General features: G+C 45.5%; 1 long non-coding RNA gene across 1 annotated transcript; it reads left to right on the top strand.

Moving 5' to 3' along the window:
• Window positions 1-571: 571 nt before the first annotated feature.
• Window positions 572-24,915, top strand: LOC132829649 (uncharacterized). The gene is made up of 4 exons (XR_009646252.1): window positions 572-633; window positions 5,402-5,501; window positions 7,221-7,364; window positions 24,213-24,915. It is a non-coding gene; the product is annotated as an uncharacterized LOC132829649 (long non-coding RNA).
• Window positions 24,916-25,257: the final 342 nt, after the last annotated feature.

A 25,257-nucleotide genomic window follows, 5' to 3' on the forward strand; every position in this document is an offset into this window, starting at 1 on the left:
TTAATTGCCTACTCCTGCTCTGATTCCTTGAGGCTCCGTTTCATATTTTCTTGTCTCCGAAGAAGAGCGTCATACAATGTGCTAAAGATCCCTGATGTTGTGAAAATTTGCTGTTTATGTACTGGTTCAGATGGCATTTATTCATCAGGTACAGCTATACAGTCATGTGTAGGAAGGCAATTCCCTCCATGAATAAAGGAAATCTACTGCAGATCTCACACAAAGGGAATTCTTACCCTCAGTAAACGCCCCATCAGCAAAAGCAGGACACACTATGGTCATTTAAGCGGGCATTGGATAGGCATTTGGAAGTTATTGGGCTAGTATAGGTTAGGTAGGATACGGTCGGCGCAACATCGAGGGCCGAAGGGCCTGTACTGCGCTGTATCTTCTATGTTCTATGTTCTATGTACTACGCATACTCCATCCAACAAAGTGACTCCGGATGATTGATGTCAGCAACGGACCAATGAAAGGACGGTGGGCGGAGCTGGAGGACCTAGCTGACGGTTGGTCCTCCAACCAATCAAAGGGAAGGAAAGGCGGAGCTCAACTAAACCATGTGATTACCCTCGCGCGCGGCGCAGAGTCGCTGTAATGAGTGCTCGTGAAGTTTTGTTGAGAAAGGATACGGTAAGGAAAGAAATTAACAGGGAAACTGGAGAAAAACTGTATTGCTATGAGTGGAGAGGTTTTACAAACAAATTGTGCATGTCGGAAAACACAAATTTGAACGTCCCGGTCCCGTGTTTGCAGTAAATGAGGAATGGCCTCAGCGGCTGCAGGCCTGAGTGACCACCGCCATCTTTATTCGGGACAATGATTCACTGGACACATGCGGAGCCGCCATCTTTGTAGGGGGCAAGGTGCAGCCAGGCGCATGTGCAGCCTTTCTCTGGTATAGAGTTATTGAGATCATAGCAGCCAATACTGCTCTGATTCACCTCTGGGCTCCCTCAGGACAACTTTGTCAATATCTAGCTTCCTCACTCTCGAACCATGGGTGTATTTTTCGTCTGTTTACTATTGTATTATTACTTTTATAGACCCTTTGTAAATGAGTTTTTCCCTGCGAACCAGCCCCTGACCATGTGCTGCTCTATTATCAGATTACTTTTTGCTTGAATATTTTTGATAGTCATGAATTCTTTTTTCCCAATAAGAAATTCTGCACCATTTTCATTCCCTGTAACCCGTTTTGCATTCCCACGAACATCAACTGTGTTTCTGCTTCCACAGATACCAGTAATTAATGCCAAAGCCCTGTTGCCTGTGGAGAGGGTGATATTTGACTTTATTGTACAGTTGCAGTTTGTGTTGCGAAGGTGCTCCCACAATGTGGTTGGATAAGAGACATCACAGATTATTCATTACAGCAACAGTGATGATTTGAAGACAATTTGTAGTTTTATTATCATGCTTATAATTTCACAAAAATACTATTGAGAACTTTATATATAATGTCAGAGATAAAGATATTAGATGAGGTGACCAAAAGCATTGCAAAAAAGCAGGTTTTGAGGGATGTCTTAACGGTGGAAAGCAGACCTGTGAGGTTTTGACTGCGAATTCCAGACCATGATGCTTTGACAACTGTAGAAACAGCCACACAGTTGAAGTAATGAATTAACAAACCTTTGCCAGTCTCAAAGAAAATGGGTTGTCGAGATCTCAAAGGATGTGTGGTGCAGGGAGATAGGGATAATCACAGCCAGGAATCAAATCAAGAATGAGAATTTTAAATTGTTGTTGCTTATGAATAGGAGCCTTTTGACGGATGAACATGTTTAGGGAGAAGTGAGTACCTGGGCGATAGAGTTTCAATTTTTTCTTGAGATTATAGGGAGGTTCAATTTGGGAGGCTGGCCAGGAGTGTGTTTGGATAATTAAGTCTGGAGATAACACATGATGGATGAGAGTTTCAGTATATGAGCTGAGATTAGGGTGGAATCAGCTAGAAAGAGTGGGACTGGGCTGTCACTCTCACCTCGCCTCTGGGATTCAGTTGGTTGTCAGGTTGTGAATCAGGGCGGTAACACAATCGGGAGCTGAGTGGCCCTGGTGGAACCTAAATTGAGTGTCACTCAGCTGGCTGATGCTGAGCAGCTGCTGCTTGATAGCCCTGATGATGACTACTTCCATCACTTTACTGCTGATCGAGTGCGGACTGACCGAGGAAATTTTCCTGGGTTGGATTTGCCCTGTGTTTTTGTGCTGAACATCCCTGGGCAATGTTCCATGCTGTCAGTCGATGCCAGTGCTGGAGCGGTACGTGGTTTGGTGGGTGGCAAGTTCTGGAGCACAAGCTATCAGTATTATTGTCAGAATGTTAGCAGGACCCATAGCCTTTACACTACTTAACCATTTTGTTGATATTATTCAAACTAAGTTGAACTGGCTTAAAGTTCACAACTGGGTGTGGCAGAACTGCAGAGCTCTGATCTGATCCATTGATTGTGGGATCACTTAGCTCTGTTGCTTGCTGCTGATGCTGTTTGATATGCAGGTAGTCCTGCTTGGTAGCTTCACCAGGTTGGAACTTCATTTTTAGGTATGCCTCGTGCTGCTCATGTGTTGCTGGAAAAGCGCAGCAGGTCAGGCAGCATCCAAGGAACAGGAGATTCGACGTTTTGGGCATAAGGCCTTCTTCAGGAATTCCTGAAGAAGGGCTTATGCCCGAAACGTCGAATCTCCTGTTCCTTGGATGTTGCCTGACCTGCTGTGCTTTTCCAGCAACACATTTTCTGCTCTGATCTCCAGCATCTGCAGACCTCACTTTCTCCCCTGGTGCTGCTCATGGATGCCCTCCTTTCCTGTCCATTGTGATGGGTGAGTGCGGGATGTACAAACTCATGAGATTACAGATTGTGCTGGAGTACAGTTCTGCTGCTGCTGTTATCTCAGTGCCTCAGAGATATCCAGTTTGAGTTCCTCCACCTGTCCCATTTAGCACGGTGATAGTACCACTCAGCACAATGGAGGTTTTTCTCAACTTTAAGGTGAGGCTTTGTCTCCATAAAGACGGTGGGATGTTCGCTCTTACCGATAGTGTCATGGACAGATGCATTTGCAGCTGGTAGATTCATAACGATAAGATTTAATGTTTTTCCCTCTTGCTGGTTCCGTTACCACCTGCTGCAAACCCAGTTGAGCAGCTATGTCCTTGAGGCCCCGACCAGCTCAGTCAGTAATCCTGCTGCTGAGCTACTCTTGGTAGAGGACATTGAAATCCTGTACCTAGAGTAGGCTTGTCACCAGTTTATTGCTTTAGTGCTTCCTCCAAGTGCTGTTCAACATGGAGGAGCACTGATTCATCAGCCGTGGGAGCACGGTACGTGGTAATCAGCAGAAGCCATGAGACTTCCTGGTGTCCAAAGTCAATGCTGAGTACTCCCAGGGTAACTGGTTCCTGTGTGTACACCACTGTGCCACCATCTCTGCCTGGTCCGTCCTGCTGGTGGGACAGGACATATCCAGAGATTTTAGGAGGAGAAATTGAAGACCGCTGATGCTGGAAATCAGAGTCGAGAGTGTGGCGCTGGAAAAGCACAGCAGGTCAGGCTGATGAAGGGCTTAGGCTCGAAACGTCGATACTCCTGCTCCTCGGATGCTGCCTAATCTGTTGTGCTTTTCCATCATCACACTCTTGATATCTCGGGATGGTGATGGTGGTGTCTGACCCTTATCTGTCAGGGATTACACTGTGAGTATGACGATCTCAGGCTGTTCCTTGACTAGTCTGTGAGACAGCTCGCCACATTTTTGCATAAAAAAATGTCAGTGAGCAGGATGTTGCAGAGTCGAGAGGGCTGATTCTGTGGTTGTATTTCCTAATGCCTTGTTAGATGCCGAGTGGTCCATCCAGTTTCATTCCTTTGTTGAGACTTTGCAGTGATTAATACAGTGAGTAGCTTGTTGGGCGACTGTCAGGTTGGCAGGATTTTTTTTTGCCATTTATAATGGTTCCATGGAGATCAGGAGATTCCTAATTCCAGTTATTTTTTCTTGAATTCAGATTCCACCGTCTGCCGAGCTGGGATTCGAACAAGCCCTTCAGTTGTACATTTTAATATTCTGGATAAAAGTTAAATACATTAGGTTTGTTCACTCACTTTAAATATCACTAACCCTGGTTTTGTTTCTTTGTAAAACCCTGTCCGTTATCCTGTCTCCTTCATCCTTCTCTCCAACAACAAGAGCAAGGAGCACATAGAGTTTCTCTGTCACTAAGACTGAGACAATCCGACCAGCTGCCTCTGCTACTTCCCTCCCTCCCACTAGCCCATCGAGACAAACTACCTCACATGGTGTTCCTGATTTTTGTCCCAAACTTACATCTTTCTTCAGTCTCTTGTCAAGCCTTATCAGAGCTCATCTTGATCTTTTACTAGTCTCGCTAAACTACAGAAATTCCAACTCTGTTTCCTCCTTATCAGTCCACCTCACCGATTCACAGGTATTGTTCCTTGTTCTGTCTGTCTAACGTTTCTGATTTATGTCCTTCTCATCCATTCTGCAAAAAAAAAACTAACATTTGACCTCCCCATCATTTGTAAATCCTGCTCCATCTCCACTCTCCCTTTCCTTTCTGAATTCCTTGTACTTGGTGTCTCTCGAGGATCTATCCTTGCTCTCTACTGTATCTCACCTACATACTGCCAGGAGGTGATACTGTCCAAAAGCACACTGTGAGGTTTCACATGTACACTGACACTGCCCAGCTCTCCCTTCTCAACATCATCTCTCCATTGCTCCACTGTTACTCAGTCATAGCACTCTTCTTTTATTATCTCATCCAAAATGACCAACATCCCATTTTCCCAAACTATACTCCATCTGACAACTTGTTGCCCGCTTCTCCTGTGCATCTCTCTCTCTCTTCACAATCCTCTTAGAAAAAGGCATAACTGTAAAGTTCTAGCAGTTTCCCGCCCCCTCATCCTCCAATTCTTCTTAACATTTACTGGGAGCACTGGGCAGTGGGAAGCGTGCAGACTTGCTCTGTGTTGAGAGATGCTGTATGGGATGACTGGGAGGAGCTTGCTGCCCATTGGTTAGAATGGAAGCAACTTGCCCATCAAGCTGCATGATCCTTTCACCCCCCCATGACTTATTGATGAGGCACAACAGCACCATGGAAGGAAAGAAAAGATAGCAAATCCTGCTCTCCACATCGCACTGACTCTTGGAACATTCTGCCCCATGTGTCAAAGATCTGCCCTGTTCAGTCACATGAAGTCCCAGTGTGGAAACTCCTAGAAACCCACATAGATTTCCCTCTGAACTGGCTGCTGACCTCCACAAGGGGTAATGTGTCCAGTCATCCTGGGCCAGGAGGAGGGGATGGTGAGAGTTTCTAACCTGAAATGACAGTGATGGATTTTATAAACTTGTATTACAGGATACTACAGGTGGACATTCAGATGGTAATCTCAGTCATTGTAACACCAAACTCTGATTGAATTAGTCAGTTCATCGGGACCTGGATATTCGCATTGTGTGTGAGTATTGTGTTCCATCTGAATCCCATTTACTGCATAAGAGTACTCCTTTGAATCTTCCCAAACCTTTAATGTTTGTCCTGTTATCCTTGTATAATGAGCTGATGGGTGTAAGGTTTGTTATTATAACGGGTAACTTCTCTCAGCCCCTCTGTCACAGCTCCTCTCAATTTTCTTTGTTACAAGGAGAACAACCTCAGTTTCCCCAAACCCCTGATTCGCCAATATCTGTTTGCTCTCTATAAGGCACACATCAGGATTGAGTTGGAACATTCTCCACTTGCCTGCATCAGTGCAGCCCCAACAATATTAAACAAAGTGAGCATCCTCCAGAACAAAGCACTGTGCCTGAGTGGTGTCCCATCTACCACCTTCAGCATTCCATCTCCCCATCCCAGAGACACAGTGGCATCACTGTGTAAAAGGTAAAGGCAGCATTGTCCTCCCAGACCATAGGGCTGTTCTCTCATTAGGGAGGAAACTGGAGCCCCTGGATGAAACCCATGCAGACACTGGGAGAATGTGCAAGTCCCACAGAGACAGTTGTCCAAAGCTGGAATCGAACCTGGGGCCCTGGCAGCAGGGCTAATCACTGAGCCACTGTGCCACCCTAAAATTGTAATTTGATTCTCAAATACCACTTCCTCTGATAGTTCATTTTACACATAAACCATTGTCTGAACAAAAAAAATCCCAAACCCCGACCTTTTAAAGCCGTTCTGCTGTCACCTTAAAAGGTATACATCCAGTCTTGAATCGTCTCCCTTCCTGGAAAGGACACCTGCTATTCACATTACTGATACCACCCCTCCATAATTTGAGTCTAATAAGGTCTCTCCTCAGCCTCCTGTGCACCAGTGAAAGAAGTCGCAGCCTATCCAGCCTCTGCTTAGAATTCAAACTATCCATTCCCATCAACATCCTGGTAAATCGCTTCTGATTCCGCTCCAACTGCATAATGTCCTCCCGATATCAGCATGACCAGAACTGGACACAGAATTCCAGAAAAGGCCTCCCCAACATCCAAAATAACATTCCAACCCTTGTACCAGTGGTTAGCACTGCTGCCTCACAGCGCCAGGGACCTGGGTTCAATTCCCGCCTCAGGTGACTGACTGTGTGGAGTTTGCACATTCTCCCCGTGTCTGCGTGGGTTTCCTCCGGGTGCTCCGGTTTCCTCCCACAGTCCAAAGATGTGCGGGTCAGGTGAATTGGCCGTGCTAAATTGCCCGTAGTGTTAGGTAAGGGGTATATGTAGGGGTATGGGTGGGTTGCGCTTCGGCGGGTCGGTGTGGACTTGTTGGGCCGAAGGGCCTGTTTCCACACTGTAAGTAATCTAATCTACTCAAAGGTCTGAGCAATGAAGACAAGTGTGCAAAACACCTTCTTAACCACCCTGTCTACATGTGACACTGACTTGAAAGACCTGAACCCCTACTCGAGGCCCTGTTTTTAATTAGTGTAAGTCTGCCCTCGATTGTTTTTTCAAGATGTAATATTTTGCATTTATTCCAGACCAAAAATCCCAAAAAACTCTGAGCATTAAAGACAATAGGAGTATACTTAAGAGGGAAATCAGGAGGGCGAAAAGGGGACAAGAGATATCTTTGGCAAATAGAGTTATGAGTAATCCCAAGAGTGTTTACTGTGGAGAAGGACATGGGCAATATAGAATGTGGGGAAATAGATGTCGACGTGTTGAATATATCCATCTTACAGAGGAGGACGTGCTGGGTGTCATGGAACCCGTAAAGCTTGGTTAATCCCCAGCACCTGATCATGTGTACCCTAGGACTCTGTGGGAAGCTGGGAATGTGATTGCTGGACCTCTTGCTGAGATATTTGTATCAACGATTATCACAGGTGAGATGCCGAAAGACTAGAAGTTGGTTAACGTGGTGCCGCTATTTAAGAAAGGTGGTAAGGACAAGCCAGGGAACTATCAACTGGTGAGCCTGACATTGGTGCTGGGCAAGTTGTTGGAGGGAATCCTGAGGAACCAGATGCGCGTGTATTCTGAAAAGCAAGGACTGATTAGTGATAGTCAGCATGACTATGTGCATGTCTCTCAAAATTGAATGAGTTATTTGAAGATGTATCAAAGAGGATTGATCAGGGCAGAGAGGTGGACATGATCTATGGAATTCAGTAAGGCACTCCACAAGGTTCCCCATGGAAGACTGGTTAGCAAGGTTAGATCTCTTGGAATATAGGGAGAACGAGCCGTTTAGATACAGAACTGGCTCAAATGTAGAAGGCAGGGTGGTGGTGGAGGGTTATTTTTCAGATTAGAGGCATGTGACCAGTGGAGTGCCGCAAGGATCAGTGCTGGGACCACTTCCTTTCGTCGTTTTTTTTCATATCTCTCTATTTCTCTATCTCTCTATCTCTCTATCTCTCTATATATCTCAGATGTCACCAAAATTGGAGGTATAGTGGATAGCGAAGAGGGTTACCTCAGATTTGTTGTTCAGATGGGTGAGAAGTGGCAGATGGAGTTTAATTGAGATAAATGTGACGTGCTGCATTTTGGAAAAGCATATCTTCACAGGACTGATACTTAGTGGCAAATTCCTAGATAATGTTGATGAACAAAGATATCTTGCAGTGCAGGTTCATATTTCCTTGAATGTAGAGTTGCAGGTAGATAAGATATTGAAGAATTTGTTGGAATACATTCCTTTATTGATCAGAGCATTGAGTAGAGAAGTTGGAAGGTCATGTACAGGACATTGATTAGGCCTCTTTTGGGATATTGTGTGTAATTCTGTTCTCCATCAATCAGAAGGATGTTGTGGAACTTGAAAGGGTTCAACAAAGATTTACAAGGATATTGCCAGGGTTTGAGCTGCAGGAAGAGAGCAAAAAGGCTGGGGTTTTCTTTCCCTGGAGCATCAGAGACTGAGGGGTGACCTCCATAGAGGTCCATAAAATCATTGGTAGCATGGATAGGGTAAATAGGCAAGGTCTTTTCCCTGAGTAGGAGAGTCCAGAAATAGAGAGCATAGGTTGCGGGTGAGAGGGGAAAGATATAAAAGGGAACTAAGGAGCAACTTTTTCACGCAGAGAGTGGTGCGTGTATGGAATAAGCTGCCAGAAGAAGTGGTGGAGGCTGACAATTATAGCTTTTTAAAGGCATTTGGATACTTGACATGAATAGGAAAGATTTAGAGGGATATGGCCCAGGTGCTGGCAAGAGGGATAAGATTAGGTTGGGATATCTGGTCGGCATGGACAAATTTGACCGAAGGTTCTGTTTAGTGCTGTTCATCTGTGACTCACAGCTCAGTGGGTTTCGGTCTCTTCAAAGATAAATCTTAGTCTGCTTTATTTTAGTAAAGCTACAACATTCAGTAGGGTGACGGTTTATTTCTTTACATACACATCTTATGATACTTTGATTAAGTTTTTGAATATAAAATATTGATACTAATTTATTCTAGAGTAGTGTTTTGTAAAGCTGTAAGACTGTGTGCCTTTTTCTGGGTCTGTGGACTGTTAAGATGCAGAGATGGCCATTCGTTCAGTGATGTGCTCTTCCTGTTGGATGTAGGAGATTAAGGAAAGTTTCAATGATCCTGATTGTCTGCAGGAAGTGAGGATGCAAATCCTTTTGGATTTCATGGATCGGATGGAGCGATGGTTAAAGGTAATGAAGAATTTACAGGAGCCGGGGGTGTGATAGGTGACAGTTTCAGAAAGGTAGGAAAACTGCCAATCCAGTAGGCAGATGGGTTTCCTCTCGGAAAGGGAGGAGTGGAGGGCAAGTAGTGCAGGAGTCTCCTGTGGTTATTTCCATCTCAAACAAGTATACTGTTTTGGAAAGCGTCGGGGGTCACACTCTCAGGGGAATATCGCACTGACAGCCAAGTTACTCGTTAATGAATCTAGTGTAATGTGAGGTATATCAGGTTCCACGCAATCGATGGTGATAGGAGGCTCTCTAGTCTGCAGCACAGGGTACAGTTTCTGTAGCTGACAGTGAGACATCAGAATGGGGTGGTGCCTCCCTGCTGTCTGGGTGAAGGATGGCTCCGAGGGTGCGGACTATTCTGAAAGGGGAGAATGATCAGTGGGAGGTCGCTGTACATTGGTACCAATGACATAAGAGAAAAGGATGAAGTCCTGATGAGAGAATATAGCAAATTAGCCTGGAGGATAATAAGCAGGTCCTTGTGGGTAGTAATATCTGGATTACTCCCGGTGCCACATGCTAGTGAGAGTAGGAATAGCAGGGTAGAGCAGATGAATGTGTGGCCAAGGATCTGATACGGGGAGAAGGATTCAGATTTTTGGATCATTGGAATCTCTGCTGGGGTAGAATTGACCTGCATAAGAAGGAAGGATTACACCTGAATTGGAAGGTGTCTAATATCCAAGCAGGGAAATTTGCTCGTGCTACTTGGGAGGCATTAAACCAGTGAGGGAGTGGGGTAATCCTAAAGAGATAGTGAGAAAGGAGGTAAGTCTGAGGCTGGTACAGTTGAGAAGTTAGACAGGCAAGGGCAAGGCACAGAATGTGGTAGGACTGACAAGGTACAATAGACAATAGGTGCAGGAAGAGGCCATTCTGCCCTTTGAGTCAGCACCACCATTCTTTATGATCATGGCTGACCATCCACAATCAGTATCCTGTTCCTGTCTTATCTCCATAACACTTGATTCCATTATCTTTAACAGCTCTATCCATCTCTTCTTGAAAGTATCCAGAGACTTGGTCTCCATTGCCTTCTGGGCAGTGCATTCCATGTGTCCACTACTCTCTGGGTGAAGACGTTTCTCCTCAACTCTGTTCTAAATGGCCTCTCCCTTTTTGTTAAACTGTGTCCTCTGGTTCTGGACTCACCCATCCGTGGAAACATGCTTCCTGCCTTCAGAGTGTCCAACCCTTTAATAATCTTGTAGGTCTCAATCAGATCCCCTCTCATTCTTCTAAACTCAAGTGTATACAAGCTCAGTCGCTCCAATCTTTCAACATATGATCATTCTGCCATTCCGGGAATTGACCTTGTGAACCAACCCAACACTCCCTCAATAGCCACAATGCTCTTCCTTAAATGTGGTGACCAAAACAGCACACAATATTCTAGGTGCGGTCTTACCCGGGCCCTGTACAGCTGCAGAAGGACCTCTTTGCTCCTATACTGAATTCCTCTTGTTATGAGGTCCAGCATGCAGTGAGTTTTCTTCACTACCTGCTGTACCTGCATGCTTGCTTTCATTGACTGATGTACATGGATACCTCGATCTCGTTGTACTTCCCCTTTACCAAACTTGATTCCTTTTAGATAGTAATCTGCCTTCCTGTTCTTGCCTCCAAAGTGGATAACCACACATTTATCCACATTAAACTGCATCTGTTTTGCATCCGTCCACTCACCTAGCCTGTCCAATTTAACCTGTATTCTCATAACATCCTCTTCACATTTCACCCTGCCACCCAGCTTTGTGTCATCAGCACATTTGCTAATATTACTTTTAACATGTTCATCTATACTATTAATGTATATTGTAAACAGCTGCGGTCCCAGTGCCGAACCTAGTGGTACCCCACTAGTCACTGTCTGCCATTCCGAAAGGAAGCGTTTATCACTACTCTTTGCTTCCTGTCAGCCAGCCAATTTTCAATCCAAGTCAGTATATTCCCCTTTGTAAATCCATGCTGACTCTGACGAATCCTAATCCTGCTATCCAAATGAGCCATAATTTGGTCTTTTATAATTGACTCCAGCATCTTTCCCACCACTGTCATCAGGCTAACCGGTCTATAATTCCTTGTTTTCTCTCTCCCACCTTTCTTGAAAAGTGGGACGACATTAGGCACCCTCCAATCTGACTCTACATCTCCTGATTCTGTGTATCTCCCATCGCAAGGGGCTGAACATCATCCCTCACCAACAGGGCCATCCCACCCCCTCTGCCCATCAGTCTGTCCTTTTGATAGCACTGCACTTATTTCAATGCAAGAGGTTTGACAGGGAAAGCAGATGAGCTTAAGATATGGTGTTGAACATGGGACTGGGATATTTTGGGTATTACAGAAACGTGGCTTAGGTTGGAAATGACAGATAGCTTAATGTTCCAGGGAATAGATGTAAGAGGAAGGATAGAAAGGGGGATAAGAGAGAAAGTGGTAGGGTGTTTTTGATCAGGGATAACATTATTGTTGTGCTTAGGGAGGGTATTTGTGGGAGTTCGCTCGGGTGCAACTGGGAAATAAGAACAGGACGATCACCTTATTGAGTTTGTCTGTGTGGGTTTCGTTCGGGTGCTCTGGTTTCCTCCCACAGTCCAAAGATGTGCACGTTGGGTGGATAATCCAGGCTGAATTGCTAATATTGTTCAGGGATGTGCAGGCTAGGTGGATTGGCCATTGGAAATGCAGCGTTACAGGGGTAAACTAGGAGGATCTGAGGGTCAGTGTGGATGTGATGGGCCGAATGGCTTGCTTCCACACTTGGGATTCTCTGACGATAATTCTACTAGTTTTAAAATATTGCAGAAAATAATAGACCAGATCTAAAAATTGGTGTTCAAATTTGGACAAAGGTGAATTTTGACGGTACAAGGTGAGAACTTTCAATATTTCTTTGCAACCCCCTGGTAAAGGGACGGCTGGAAAGTGGGAACATAAGAACAGAAGGAATAGGTGCAGGAGTAAGCTGTCTGGCCCCTCAAGCCTGCACTGCCATTCAATAAGGTCAGGGCTGATCTTTTCATGGCCTAAGCTCCACTTTCCTGCTCTCTCACCATAACCCTTAATTCCTTTGCTGTTTGCAAATCTACATTTTGCCTTAAAGACATTCAAGTTGATCACATCAACTGTTACACTCAACAGGGAATTCCACAGATTCATAAGCCTTTAGCTGAAGAAGTTCCTCCTCAACTCTGTCCTAAATCAGATGCCCCTCTATTTTGACGCTATGCTCTCTAGACTGACCCCCCCCCCCCACAAAATGGAAGTAACCTTCCTGCTTCTATCTTATCTATTCCCTTCTAAATTTAATTTTTTTCAATACAACCTCCCATTCTTCTAAATTCCAACAAGTATAGTCCCAGTCTATTCTGTCTGTCCTTATGCAACAACCCCCTCAACTCCTGACTCAAACTAGTGACCCTCCTCTGCACCCCCTCCAGTGCCAGTACATCCTTGCTGAAGTAAGGAGATCAAACCTGTACACAGTACTCCAGGTGTGGCCTCCCCAGCACCCTGTACAGCTGCAGCATAACCATCCCTCTAGCAATGAAGGACAATAGACCCTTCACCATCTCTTCTAGTCCCCTGGGATGCATTTCATCACGGCCAGGAGACCCATGTACTTTTGGGCTGTTATCTTTCCCAACACTACCTCTTTACTAAGAGTGACTGTTTCCATGTCCTCATCTGCCATTGCGTCCATAGGCCTGTGAAAATGAGACAACAAGAGAACATAGACAGTATGTTCCTGTTAACGCCAACTCTGGTAGGTGTAGAGAATGCTGTGTGTCCAGAGAAATTGAGGGTCTGGTCAAAAAGATGAAGGAGGGATATGGCAGGTACAGACAGCTGGGTTTGAGTGAATCCCTCGGAGTATAGGGGCAGTAGGAGTACACTTGAGGGAAAACAGGAGGGCAAAAAGGATACATGAGATAGCTTTGGGGGGGGGAAGAGGTTTAAGGACAATCCAAAGAGATTCTACAAAACACTAAGGACAAAAGAGTAACCAGGCAGAGAATAGGGACCCTCTAAGATCAATAAGGCTGTCTGTGGAACCACAGAAGGTGGGAGAGATACTACCCGAGGATTTCATGCCAGCTTTTACTGAAAGAGGGTATGGAAGCTAGAGAGTTTGGAGAAATAAATAGTGATAACTTGACAACTATCCATATTACAGAAGAGGTTGTACTGGGAGTCTTATACATAAAGCTGAGTAAATCTGTGGGACATGATCAGGTGTATCCCAAATCTTTATGGGAATTTAGGGAAGTGATTGCCGAGCTCCTCGCTGAGATATTTCTATCACCAATAGCCACAGGTGAGGTGCTGCAAGACAGGTGCCATTGATGATGAGGAACGGCCAGGGAACAATACACTGGTGAGCCTGAAGTTAGTGGCAGACAAGGTATTGGAAGGAATTCTGAAGGACAGGTTTATATGCAATTGGAAAGGCAAGAAGTGATTAGGGATAGTCAGCAATGGCTTTGTACATAAATCACTAACTTGGACTTCAGAAAGACATTCAAAAAGGTTCCACATAACAGACTGGTTAGCAGGTTAGACAACATGGGATGTAGAGAGAGCCAGCTATTTGGATACAAATTGGCTGGAAGGTTGGAGACGGAGGGTAGTGCTCTTCGGACTGGAGGCCTGTGATGAGCATATTGGTGTAAGGATCAGTGCTGGGTCCACTGCTTTTCATCATTTATATCAACGATTTCTATGTGAATATATGAGGTATAGTTAGTAGGTTTACAGTAGACATCAAAATTGGAGGTGCACTGGACAGCAAGAAAGGTTACCTCAGAGTACAATGGGACTTCAATCAAATGGGCTGAGGATTGTCAGATCGAGTTTATTTCAGATAAATGTGAGATCCTCCATTTTGGAAAAGCAAATGAGGGCAGGAATTATACACTTAATGGGAAGGTCCTGGGGGCTGTTGCTGAACAAAGAGACCTTGGAGTGCAGGTTCATAGTTCATTGAAAGTGGAATCATAGGCAGTGTAGTGAAAAAGGTGTTTGGTGTAATTGCCTTTACTGGTCAGTGCGTTGAGTAGTGGAGGTGGGACGTCATTTTGCGGCTGCACAGCACATTGATTCAGCCATTTCTGGAATTCTGCTTTCAGTCCTGGTCTGCCTGCTATCAGAATGATATTGTGAAACTTGGAAGGGTTCGGAAAAGATCCGCAAAAATGTTGCCAGGGTTGAGGGTTTGAGTTATATAGGTAGAGGGTGAATAGCCTGGTGCTGTATTCCCTGGAGCATCGGATACAATTGTGAGAGGCATGGATCGGGTGAAATCGCAGAGTCTTATTCCCAGGATATGTGAGTCCAAAGCTTGGGGGGACAGGCTTCAGGTGTGAGGGAAAAGATTTAAAAGGAATCTAAAGGGTAATGTTTCCAGCTGGACATGGTACGTGTATGGAATGAGCTGCCAGAGGAAGTGTGGAGGCTGGTACAATTACCCAGTCATGCCTTTGAGATATTGTACGTGATTAGCAAAAGTTTAGAAGGATATTGACCAAGAGCTGGCGTATGGGATGAGATTAATTTAGGATATCTGGTCGGCATAGACAAGTTGGATCGAAGGGTCTGTTTCTCTGCTGTACATCTTTATGGCACTACTAAAATTAAGATGGGTTTCTCTTTTATGGAGAGTTAGCAGAAGGTCAGATAATTCTCCTTGGAGCTGAGAAGGTTAGGCAGAGATTTCGACCAGGAACAGATTTGTTTCCAGGATATTTAATTTACAGAGAGACAGAGGGAGAAATTATTAACCTCACAATTTTTAGTAACTACCTTCAGGTAACCGGTAAATAATGCAGGTTAAAAATGTGAAGATTATTTTACTCACTAAGTTCTGAGCATCTGGAACCGTTTCACCGTCAGCTGGATGCAGATTCAGTAGTTACTGTCAAAACAAATTTGGAATTTAACTTTTGTAAGGCAGGATTTGGAGGGCTACAGACAAATGGGAGGAGAGTTGGGATAGACTGGCACCATCACCAGACGGGGAGAGTACAGCTCCATTGGGCTGAATAGCCACAAAACCCTGTGCTCTGTGTTACTGCCCCATTCACTGTGAATGATGAAGCTCATCCCAGGGCAGAGTCATAGAGACATACATAATTCCCCAGCATGGAATTAGACCCTTTGGTCGAACTGGTCCATGCCGACCAGCTATCCCAACCTAATCTAGTCCCATTTGCCAACACTTGGCACATATCCCTCTACACCCTTCCTATTCACATACCCATCCAGATGTCAAATGGTGTAATTGTACCAGCCTCCACCACTTCCCTGAACAGAAGATTCCATACACGCACCAATCTCAGTGTGAAAAACGTTGCCTCTTGGGTCCCTTTTAAACCTTTCCCCTCTCAACTTAAACCTACCCCCTCTCGTTCTAGACTCCCCCACCCCAGAGAAAAGACCTTGTCTATTTTTCCCATCCATACTGCTCATGATTTTATAAAGCTCTGAGGTCAACCCTCAGCATCCGATGCTCTTGGGAGGAGCCCACTCATGTCACAATGGGGCCCGGGTGATTGACAGCAGCTTCAGACCAATAGGAGAATTGGCGTGATCCTCCAGCCAATGGGAGTGAATTGGGGTGGGTCCAGCAGGCCAATGTGTGGCCATCAGCTGTGCAGGCGCAGTGTCACGGTAAGGGGGGGACCTAGTGAGTGTGAAGGGAGTGGGAGAGACTGCAAAGTCTGGGGAAGAAATGGAGTTATTGTGGACTGGGAGGGTTTATAAACGCATGGTTTTAGGCTGCTAGACCTGAAATAGAAATTTCTGGTAAATTAGAACAGAAGAACTGCGGATGCTGTAAATCTCACACAACGACCGAAAGGTATTGGAAAAGCTCAGCAGGTCTGGCAGCATCTGGGAAGAGAAATCAGAGTTAACATTTTGGATCTGCTGACTCTTCCTCAGAACTGATGTTACGGAAAAGAAATGTCGTTTTATGTGCAGAAGGTAGGGCTTAAGGAGTAAATGATAGGTGGTGATAGAGTCCAAAGAGATGGGAGCAGTTGGACAAAGGAATGGATAACGATCTGGCTGGGGGAGGGTGAATAGCTGTTTATGGGGAATGTTAGTGGCTAACCATAGGTAGTGTGTAATGATAGGCGATGTGATAACAAGGCCTAGTGTGTGGGTTAAGAGGCTAGGACATTGGAGAGTTCAAGATGTAAAATTTTTGAATTTGATACTGGAGCTAGAGGGCTGGAGGATGAGGTGTTGTTCTTCCAGCTTGCATTAACGTTTGACGCTGGAAAAGCACAGCAGGTCAGGCAGCAATTCAGGAGCAAGAGAATCGACGTTTTGGGTATATTTCATCAGGAATGCCAGGATTGGAGGGGGACGGGGAGTAGTAAGAGGGCTGAGAGATAAATAAGAGAGATGTGTGGGGTTGGTGGGAAGGGAGCTAGGAAGGCAATAGGTAGATGCAGATGTAGGGTGGAGTGGATAATTGGAAAGGAAGATGGACAGGTGGGACAGTTAAAGAGGGTGGTGTCGTGTTGGAGGGTTGCATCTGGGATAAGGCAGGGGAGGGGAGATGAGGAACCATTGATTCTGTGGTTAAAGGGTCCCAATGTGGAAGATGAGGTTTTCTTCCTCCAGGCGTCGGGTGGTTGGGATTTGGTGGTGGAGGTGGCCCATGACTTGCATGTACTTGGCGGAGTGGGTAGGGAAGTAAAAGTAGTCGGCCACAGGATGGTGGGGTTGGTTGGTGCATGTGTCCCAGAAGTGTTCCCTGAAACATTCCACAAGTTGGTGTCCTGACTCCCCAGTGGAGAGGAGACCACGTCGAAAGCAAAGGCAGTGATAGGTGAGGTATTTGGATGTGCAGGAAAATCTCTGCTGGATGTGGAAGGGTCCTTTGGATTTGAGGGGGAAGGTGTGGACACAGGTTTTACACCTCTTGCATTGGCAAGTGAAAGGGCTGGGAGTGGAGGGTATGTTGTTGGGGAGCATGGATCTGACGTGGAATTCACAGGGAATGGTCTCTGTGGAATGCTGAAAGGAATGGAGTGGGAAATATATCTCCGATGGGATCTGATATTAAGTGGTGGAAATGGCAGAGGATGATGCATTGTATCTGGGTAGAAAGTGAGAACTGGGTGTGTTCTATCCTTGTTGCACTTGAAGAGGTGTGGTTCATTGGCAGATGTGTGGGAAGTGATGGAGATGGACTGGAGAGTGTTGTTGCAAATGTGTTGCTGGTCAAAGCACAGCAGGTTAGGCAGCATCTCAGGAATAGAGAATTCGACGTTTCGAGCATAAGCCCTTCATCAGGAAAGTGTTGTTGACTACATAGGAGGGGAAATTGCGATCCTTGGAATATGGAGTGTTTTGGTATGTTCTGGAATGCTCTGCCAGCTTGCATCAAGCTTCACGGGAACACTGCAGTAAGCATGAGACAGAGATGTTGGCCATGGAACAGACTCGTGTGTTAAAGTGGCAGGCAACTGCAAGCTTAGGGTCTGTTTTGCAGCATAACGTAGATCATCAGCTGCCAAACACAGGTTCCTGTCCCCACCATTAACTGCTATGCTCCCTCCCAGCTAGATTGTTATCTACTCCTTTGTCTTTCCTGTTTCTCTTTGGGCTCTGTCCCCACCTATTATTTACTCTTTAATCCCAGCTGAAGTTGCTTCAAGACACTATTCATAAAGGCCACAACACACTGCAGTACACCAGAACTGCAAAAAGAGGAAGAAGAACACCTATACAATGTATTCGCCAAAAACAGATACACTCGCAATTTCATCAACATGCCTAAGGGAAAGACAATGGAATGAGGAGATGCCGCAACCCAATGGACTGGCCACACTACCATACATCAAGAGCATTTCCGAACTGACAGCCAGACTACTGCAACCACTAGGACTCATAACAGCACACAAACCATCAGCCACTCTCAGACAAAAACTCACCAGAACGAAGGACCCGATACCCAGCATGAGCAAAACCAATGTAGTGTACAAAATCCCACGCAAGGACTGCACAAAACACGACATAGGACAATCAGGAAGATAGCTAACGATCCACATCCATGAACACCATCTATCCACGAAACGAAATGACCAGCTCTCCTTAGTAGCCACAGACGCAGATGACAAGCAACATGAATTCGACTGGGACAACATTGGGAGAACAGCCAGGGAATTCCTAGAAGTATGGCACTCATCCACTGATCCAATCAATAAGCACATCGACCTGGACCCAATATACCGACCACTGCAGCGGACAGCAACAGACAACCGGAAGCGGCAGATACAAATCACTATAAATGCCGGAGGAAAGATCACAGAAGCACTTCACAGGAGGCTCCCAAGCACTGAGGATGTCACCTAGACAGGGGACGAAATGTCTGCAACGCAAATTCTCAGCTCGGCGAACAGAATCTTGTTGATATCACCAACACAGGTGAGTTCCTTTTGAAACGCAGTCCCTATATTCCTTATCCCCCTTCCATCTACTCCGTCTCCTCCATCCCCATGTAGACAGTCAGTGGGAGGAGCTCATGGTGTTTCCATGTGAGTGAGATTGAGAATATCATCCTTTTTTTTCCACTAGCCCACCAAGAAATGGTGGCAGTGTCCTTACCTCTGGACCAGGAGGATCCGGTTGAGGGTTGAGTAACATCATCTTTGAAGAGGCTGATTGGAAAACGTGCCCAACCCACCAGGCCATACTGTCTCCCAGCTGTCCCTGCCTGAGCCTCCAAACAGAACCTTCCTCTAGTTTCCCTCCTGTTAGCCTCTCCCATTGCTCAGTTTGTCCAGGATCCCCTGCTGCTGCTGCTGCACTGATCCTGTCCCTCACTGACCTGTCCATTCCCCCGTGTCCCTCCTCGTTCATTCATTGTTTACAATCCCGTTATCCCAGTCCTCCAGCCCTGCCCTCTCCACTCTATTGGGCAGTAGTTGCTGCCAATCACCCGGGCTCCTGTGTGATCTGGAGCATGTGTTGTAGGAGGGGAGACCAGTGAACGGGCGCAGTACTGGTCACTTGTTGGTGTATGTGCAGGGTGGGTCAGTGCCAGGGAGGGAGGCTGTGGGTATGTGGGATTAATCTGTCATTGGCAGCTCCCTCCCTTCCTCCCTTTGGGAACAGGACCCAGGGGAATGGCCCCTCCCCCAGTATCCTGAAGAGTGGTCAAAGTATCAATGGGGAAGCATTTTGCAGCAAGTTATCAGAACTCTTGTGAAGATTCAGGAATGTTATGGAGAGGGACAGGGGTCGGCCTGTAATTAGAGTTCTAGTCTGTTTCATTTTTGTTCAACCAAATATAATTTGGCCAGTGTGTGCAGGATGGTTCTCATCAGAGGTCAGAGTGGGGGGAAATAAATGAGAGGTTCCAGACTGGGGGGAAAAACGTCAATGTGGGTCTGACCAGGAAGGAAATCTTGGGAGGTAGGGGGAGGATTCGCCAACACCTGGGAGGCTCTGAGTCAGACTTGTTGATTTGATTAGATTAGATTTCCTACAGTGTGGAAAAAGGCCCTTCAGCCCAACCAGTTCACACCGACCCACCGAAGAGCAACCTACCCAGACCCATTTCCTAAGAAAACACTGAACACTATGGATAATTTAGCATAGCCAATTCACCTGAGCTGCACTGCCAGTCTTTGGATTGTGGGAGGAAACCGGAGCACCCAGAGGAAACCCACGCAGACAATGAAAGAATGTGCAAACTCCACATTCATGTGGAAGGAAAGGTGTGTATTTTGTCCGTGGGTGAATATTTCAAATCTGTGTGACTGGAAAAAGTACTGAGACAAAGCCAATTTCATGTTAGCGTGGTGACTGTGGAGAGAGATCTCATTTGTTTTTAATTATCTGAAAAAACATGGCTCATTTCCCAGGAACAATTAAGCTACAGATATGTTTTGTATGAGGACAAGTATTAATTAATCATGCAACCAGAAAGAGACAAGGATACCTGCACCATGGAACAAACTTTGAATATGGGATTGTTGTAAATGAGTTAATTATCGATCGTGGCTTGTAATCCATTGCCTTGTCACGTTGGTTCCAGTGCCGTGGGGAAACACTGGAAATGTGATGAATGTAATGTCGGTTTCAGTTATTAAACTGGAAAAATTGCAGAAGAAATTTACAAGGATTTTTGCCAGGGCTCAGGGATCTGAGTTATAGGGAGAGGTTGGACAAGCCAGGATTTTTTTTTGTTTAGAGCAGAGGAAACAGAGGAGGGATCTTTTCTGGAAAGTCGATGAGACCACGAGAGGCATGGGTAAGGTGAATGCACTCAGTCTTTTGCCCAGGGAATCAAGGAGTGCAGGGCATCAGTTTCAGGTTAGAGGAGAAAGAATGAAAGGTAACCTGAGGGTGGTATGTATATGGACTGAGCTGCCAGTGGAAGTGGTTGAGGTGGGTACATTAACAACATGTAAAAGGCATTTGGACAAATACACAGATAGGAAAGGGTGAGAAGGATATGGGCCAAGTGCAGGGAGATGGGTTAATGTGGATGGACATTTTGGTCGGAATGGGCCAGTTTGGGCCAAAGGGCCTGTCTCTGCTGTAGGACTCTGACTCCAAGTATATTTACTATTTTTCCCACGGTGGCACAGTGGTTAGCACTGCTGCCTCACAGCGCCAGGGACCTAGGTTCAATTCCCGCCTCAGGCGACTGACTGTGTGGAGTTTGCACATTCTCCCCGTGTCTGCGTGGGTTTCCTCTGGGTGCTCCGGTTTCCTCCCACAGTCCAAAGATGTGCGGGTCAGGTGAATTGGCCATGCTAAATTGCCCGTAGTGTTAGGTAAGGGGTACATGTAGGGGTATGGGTGGGTTGCGCTTCGGCGGGTCGGTGTGGACTTGTTGGGCCGAAGGGCCTGTTTCCACACTGTAGGTAATCTAATCTAGTAGTACCCTGAGTTTGTATTCCATCAGGGCAAAGAGACTTGTGTACCTTTAGCTCCATTAGCTTGCCCAGCTCTAACTCTTTCATGATAATGGTTGTTTCTTGGTCCTCACCTTCCTCAGTCTCCTTATCAATTACTGGCATGTTCTTCGTATCTTCCTCCACTGTGAAGACTGATTGCTGTGTACTCCTATTCCTAAACCCTGCTGGATAGGAATAACAAGGCACAGAACTCTGAGAGGACTTCTTTGAGTCTTTATTGATGAGACATGGCAGTTACCTGGATAGTGTACATGCAGAACACCTCCAGGCAGCATCAGGTAACTCCCCGCCTGTCTGATGTATGGCTCCCATTCTTATACCTTTGTGGTTTGTGGTTTTGAATGGACGCTGTCTCTCGATATTTTCTCCATGGCAATGGCAGTTAAAAAGTTGCGTTCAGCTCAGCACTTTGTGGTTAAACCACACGCCCCTGTGGCTCAGTCAGGTATCTGACAGGTGGTTAAGTTTCAGTGGGGCTGTCTATCAGGATTCTGATGTGGAAGAACTGGTGTTGGAGTGGGGTGGGCAAAGTTAAGAACCACACATCACCAGGTTATAGTCCAACAGGTTTATATGGAAGTACAAGCTTTCGGAGTGTGCTGTGATTTTTAACTTGATCAGGATTATCTCTATGGTAACAGTGAAGTGCTTCAACAATTGCAGAGGTCATATGTTCCCCACACAACAGGTTCCACTCGAGCAGTGTAAACTGCTATTCTGGCCCTGGGGATAGCTACTCATCACTTTTCTCCCCCAATCCCATCTAGCTTTCTGTTGACCTTTAAAGGTTTTCTAATCTCCTCGTTTCTCCTTGGTCTTTCTCCTTGTATGCTTTCTATTTCAATTTGATAGACTCCCTTATTTCCTTAGCCACCCAGGGCAGATTACTCCTTTGCCCACAGTCCTTCCTTTTCCCTGATATATACTTTTGCTGAGCAGTTTGTAAAATTCTTTAATATTCCTCCACTGACTGTCAGCTGTCCCACCCGAAAGTCTTTGCTTCCAGTCTACATTAGCCAACTCCTGCCTCATCCTATTGTAGTCTCCTTTGTTTAAGCACAAGATGTGGATTGGATTTAATCTTCCCGCTTTCCAACTGTATTCTAAATGCGACCAGACTTATCACAAGTCTTTTATCAGATTACGAGGTGAGGCGATGTTACCTGGGTGTGTTGGTTTTCATTGTCAGAGACCTTGGCTTTGTAATAAAGTACAGGATAGATATGCACAACAGAGTATTCTGGACGGTGTGAATGTACTACAGTCTAAAACCATAAATCACTGTCTCCCCTCAATTCACAAGATTTAGAGATGGCGGTGTTGGACTGGGGTGTACAAAGTTAAAAATCACACAACACCAGATTATAGTCCTTCAGGTTTAATTGGAAGCACACGAGATTTTGGAGCGTTCCTCCTTCATCATGATCCAATTAAACCTGTTGGACTATAACCTGTTGCTGTGTGATTTTTAACTCCCCTCAGTTTAAATTTGCAAAATCATTATCTCCCACATGCTTCCTCACTATCTAAATTTGGAACACTAATCCACCTGACTATCCTGCTTTTTCGAAAATCTCCTTTGGTGAAAGTGATGAGTTTTGGATCCAGCTTTCCAGTTATTACCGTAAGAAGATGAGCACTGGGCACAGGAGAGGCAATGCAGCCCTTCAAACCAGCTCCACCATTTAATACAGTGATGATTGAGCTCACTTCGGTCTCCGCTGTATTATCCCACCTGCTCTCTCTCACCCTTCATACCATTGCAAATTCAACATCTGTATCTCTTCAGCAAATTTGCTCATTGTCCTGGCATCCACTGCATTTTGAATAAGGAATTTCACAGATTTGCAGCACTTTGAGATAGGTATATTATTTTTCCTGAGGTTAGAATAGAATCCCTACAGTGCAGAAACAGGGTATTCATCCATGGAGTCCACACCGACCCTATAATGAGCATCCCATTCAGACTCACCCATTCCCTGTATTTCCTGTAGTTAATGGCTTAACCTGCACAGGCATGGACACTGTGGGAATTTAGCATAGCCGATCCACTTAACCTGCACATCTTTGGACTTTGGTTGAAACTGGAGCACCCAGAGGAAACTCTCAGACACGGGGAGAACATGTAAACTCCACACAGTCTCCTCAGGCTGGAACCAAATCCAGGTCCCTGATGCTGTGAGTCAGCGGTGCTAACCATTGAGCCACCTCTGCTTAAAATCTGCTCCTCCTATTAACCATTCCACACTCCAGTTGGCTGAATCTATATTCCTTACATCAGAAAATCAGTTTGTGGAAGCAGATGTCTCAGTAAAACCAAGTGACAGTCCATATGCTCGGTGTGTCTGAATGGGGATCCTATACACAACACCCTCCAGTCCACACTTTTCATTCACTTTCCAGAGACAGGGCTCCAGTGGCTTCATGGGGACTACAACTCCCACAATCCCTGAGGCAGGGACCACACGTGTGTGGGGAAAATTGGAACTGTACATGTACAGAATGTGGGCAGGTTTTGGAGCATGCGCTTTGGGTAAGTATACTTTGCAGAAAGTATTTCACACTGTGATTGGCTGGAGGAGGAATATGTCTGCTTATAGTATTGATCAGTTAGGGGATCAAAGTGTCACCACACCCACGTAGGATCACTCTCCATCCCCAATTCATTGTAATACTGGGAATCAATAATAGGAAGCAGAAAAGGATCTGACCCATTCTCCCAGACTGAAGGTTCCTCTTCTGTCCAGGATCTGCCACCTCCCTTTCTGTTTCCTTTTGTTTCATTCTGCTGTTACACTATTGACTTGCAGCAACTGAAGGGAAAGGAAGTGAACCCAGAAAGGGTGCAGAGTCTAACCAGGGACGGGAAGTGGTGGCATGGATCTGTTTATCAGTAACTCCATGAGAATGGGGTGGGTGTACATTAGGGGGTAGCAGAGTCAGAATGGTGGGAGAGAGTAAGTGGGCTGGAGGGTTACAGCTTTGGGAGAAGAAAGGGGTAAAAGATATTCCAGAGAAACTAGAATTGTCTGTTCTGAATTTCTAATCTGTACGTATTCCTTTATACAGGGTGCTAGATGGTGAAGATTTGCAGACTGAAATCTCAAAATCATGTGCAGATTGTGATTAAGTTAACCAGCATTTGAAGGACCAAAGATAGAGAATCACTCGGCCAAAATCCTGCACACTCGCCTCTCAGCATTGTCGGTCTATCTGCGCCAAATGGACTGTGAATGGTTCAAGACAGCAGCTCACTACCATCTTCTCTAGGGTAACTAGAGATGGGGAATAAATGCTGGCTGAGCCAGTGATGCCCATATCCTGGAAATGGGTTCTATCTCTAGTTGCTGAAACCCAGTTGATGTTACTGCAGGATGATGAGGGATGCTGAGTGCATCCTCCAGGAGGCAGCACCATCACATTACCCCTGCCTACACCCACACAGTAACACCGCAACGTCACTGGAACAAAAGGCAGTGAAGCCAAAGGGGAACTTAGATATAGTTCTTCGAGGTAAGGTCATGAAAGGGGATTGGAGCACAGCAGGAACAGGAGACTGAGCTGGATGGTCAGCTGTTTCCCATTGAATGGTGGAGCAGGACTGAAAGGCTGAATGGTTTCCTCCTCCTGCTATCTCCCAGGTATGTATATAGCCATGGAGCCCAGGTAGGAAGGAGTGGGCAGGGATTCTCCAGGAGATTGCACTTCCACAACAGGTTTCAGTGAGGGCTGGTTTGATGGATTTTATTTAACATTTATCTTTAACACAACGTTTGTACATTTTGGTTTTAAAATATTTTTAAAGTTTTTTTGCACAACAAATAAAATTAAAGAAAATAAATTAAACTGTCTGAATATAACAGCTTTAAAACTTTCAACCTCCCGTAAAACAAAATCCTGTCTATTCCCGGCCACTATCACTTTCCAGCTACTCAAACTCCAGGGAAATATTCCCTCCCTGTCTGAACCTTTGGTTTGATTTAACAGCTTTTCAGTTCTCATTCTGTGAGCTGTGAAGTGTTCTTTTTCCCCATTTCTCCTGCCCAGAAATATTATCGCAGCAACCTTCCCACCATCAACATCATCATTACACCATTTTGCTTTTGGTTAACAT

Source organism: Hemiscyllium ocellatum, chromosome 29 (genome assembly GCF_020745735.1).
Source record: "Hemiscyllium ocellatum isolate sHemOce1 chromosome 29, sHemOce1.pat.X.cur, whole genome shotgun sequence".
Classification (NCBI taxonomy): domain Eukaryota; kingdom Metazoa; phylum Chordata; class Chondrichthyes; order Orectolobiformes; family Hemiscylliidae; genus Hemiscyllium; species Hemiscyllium ocellatum.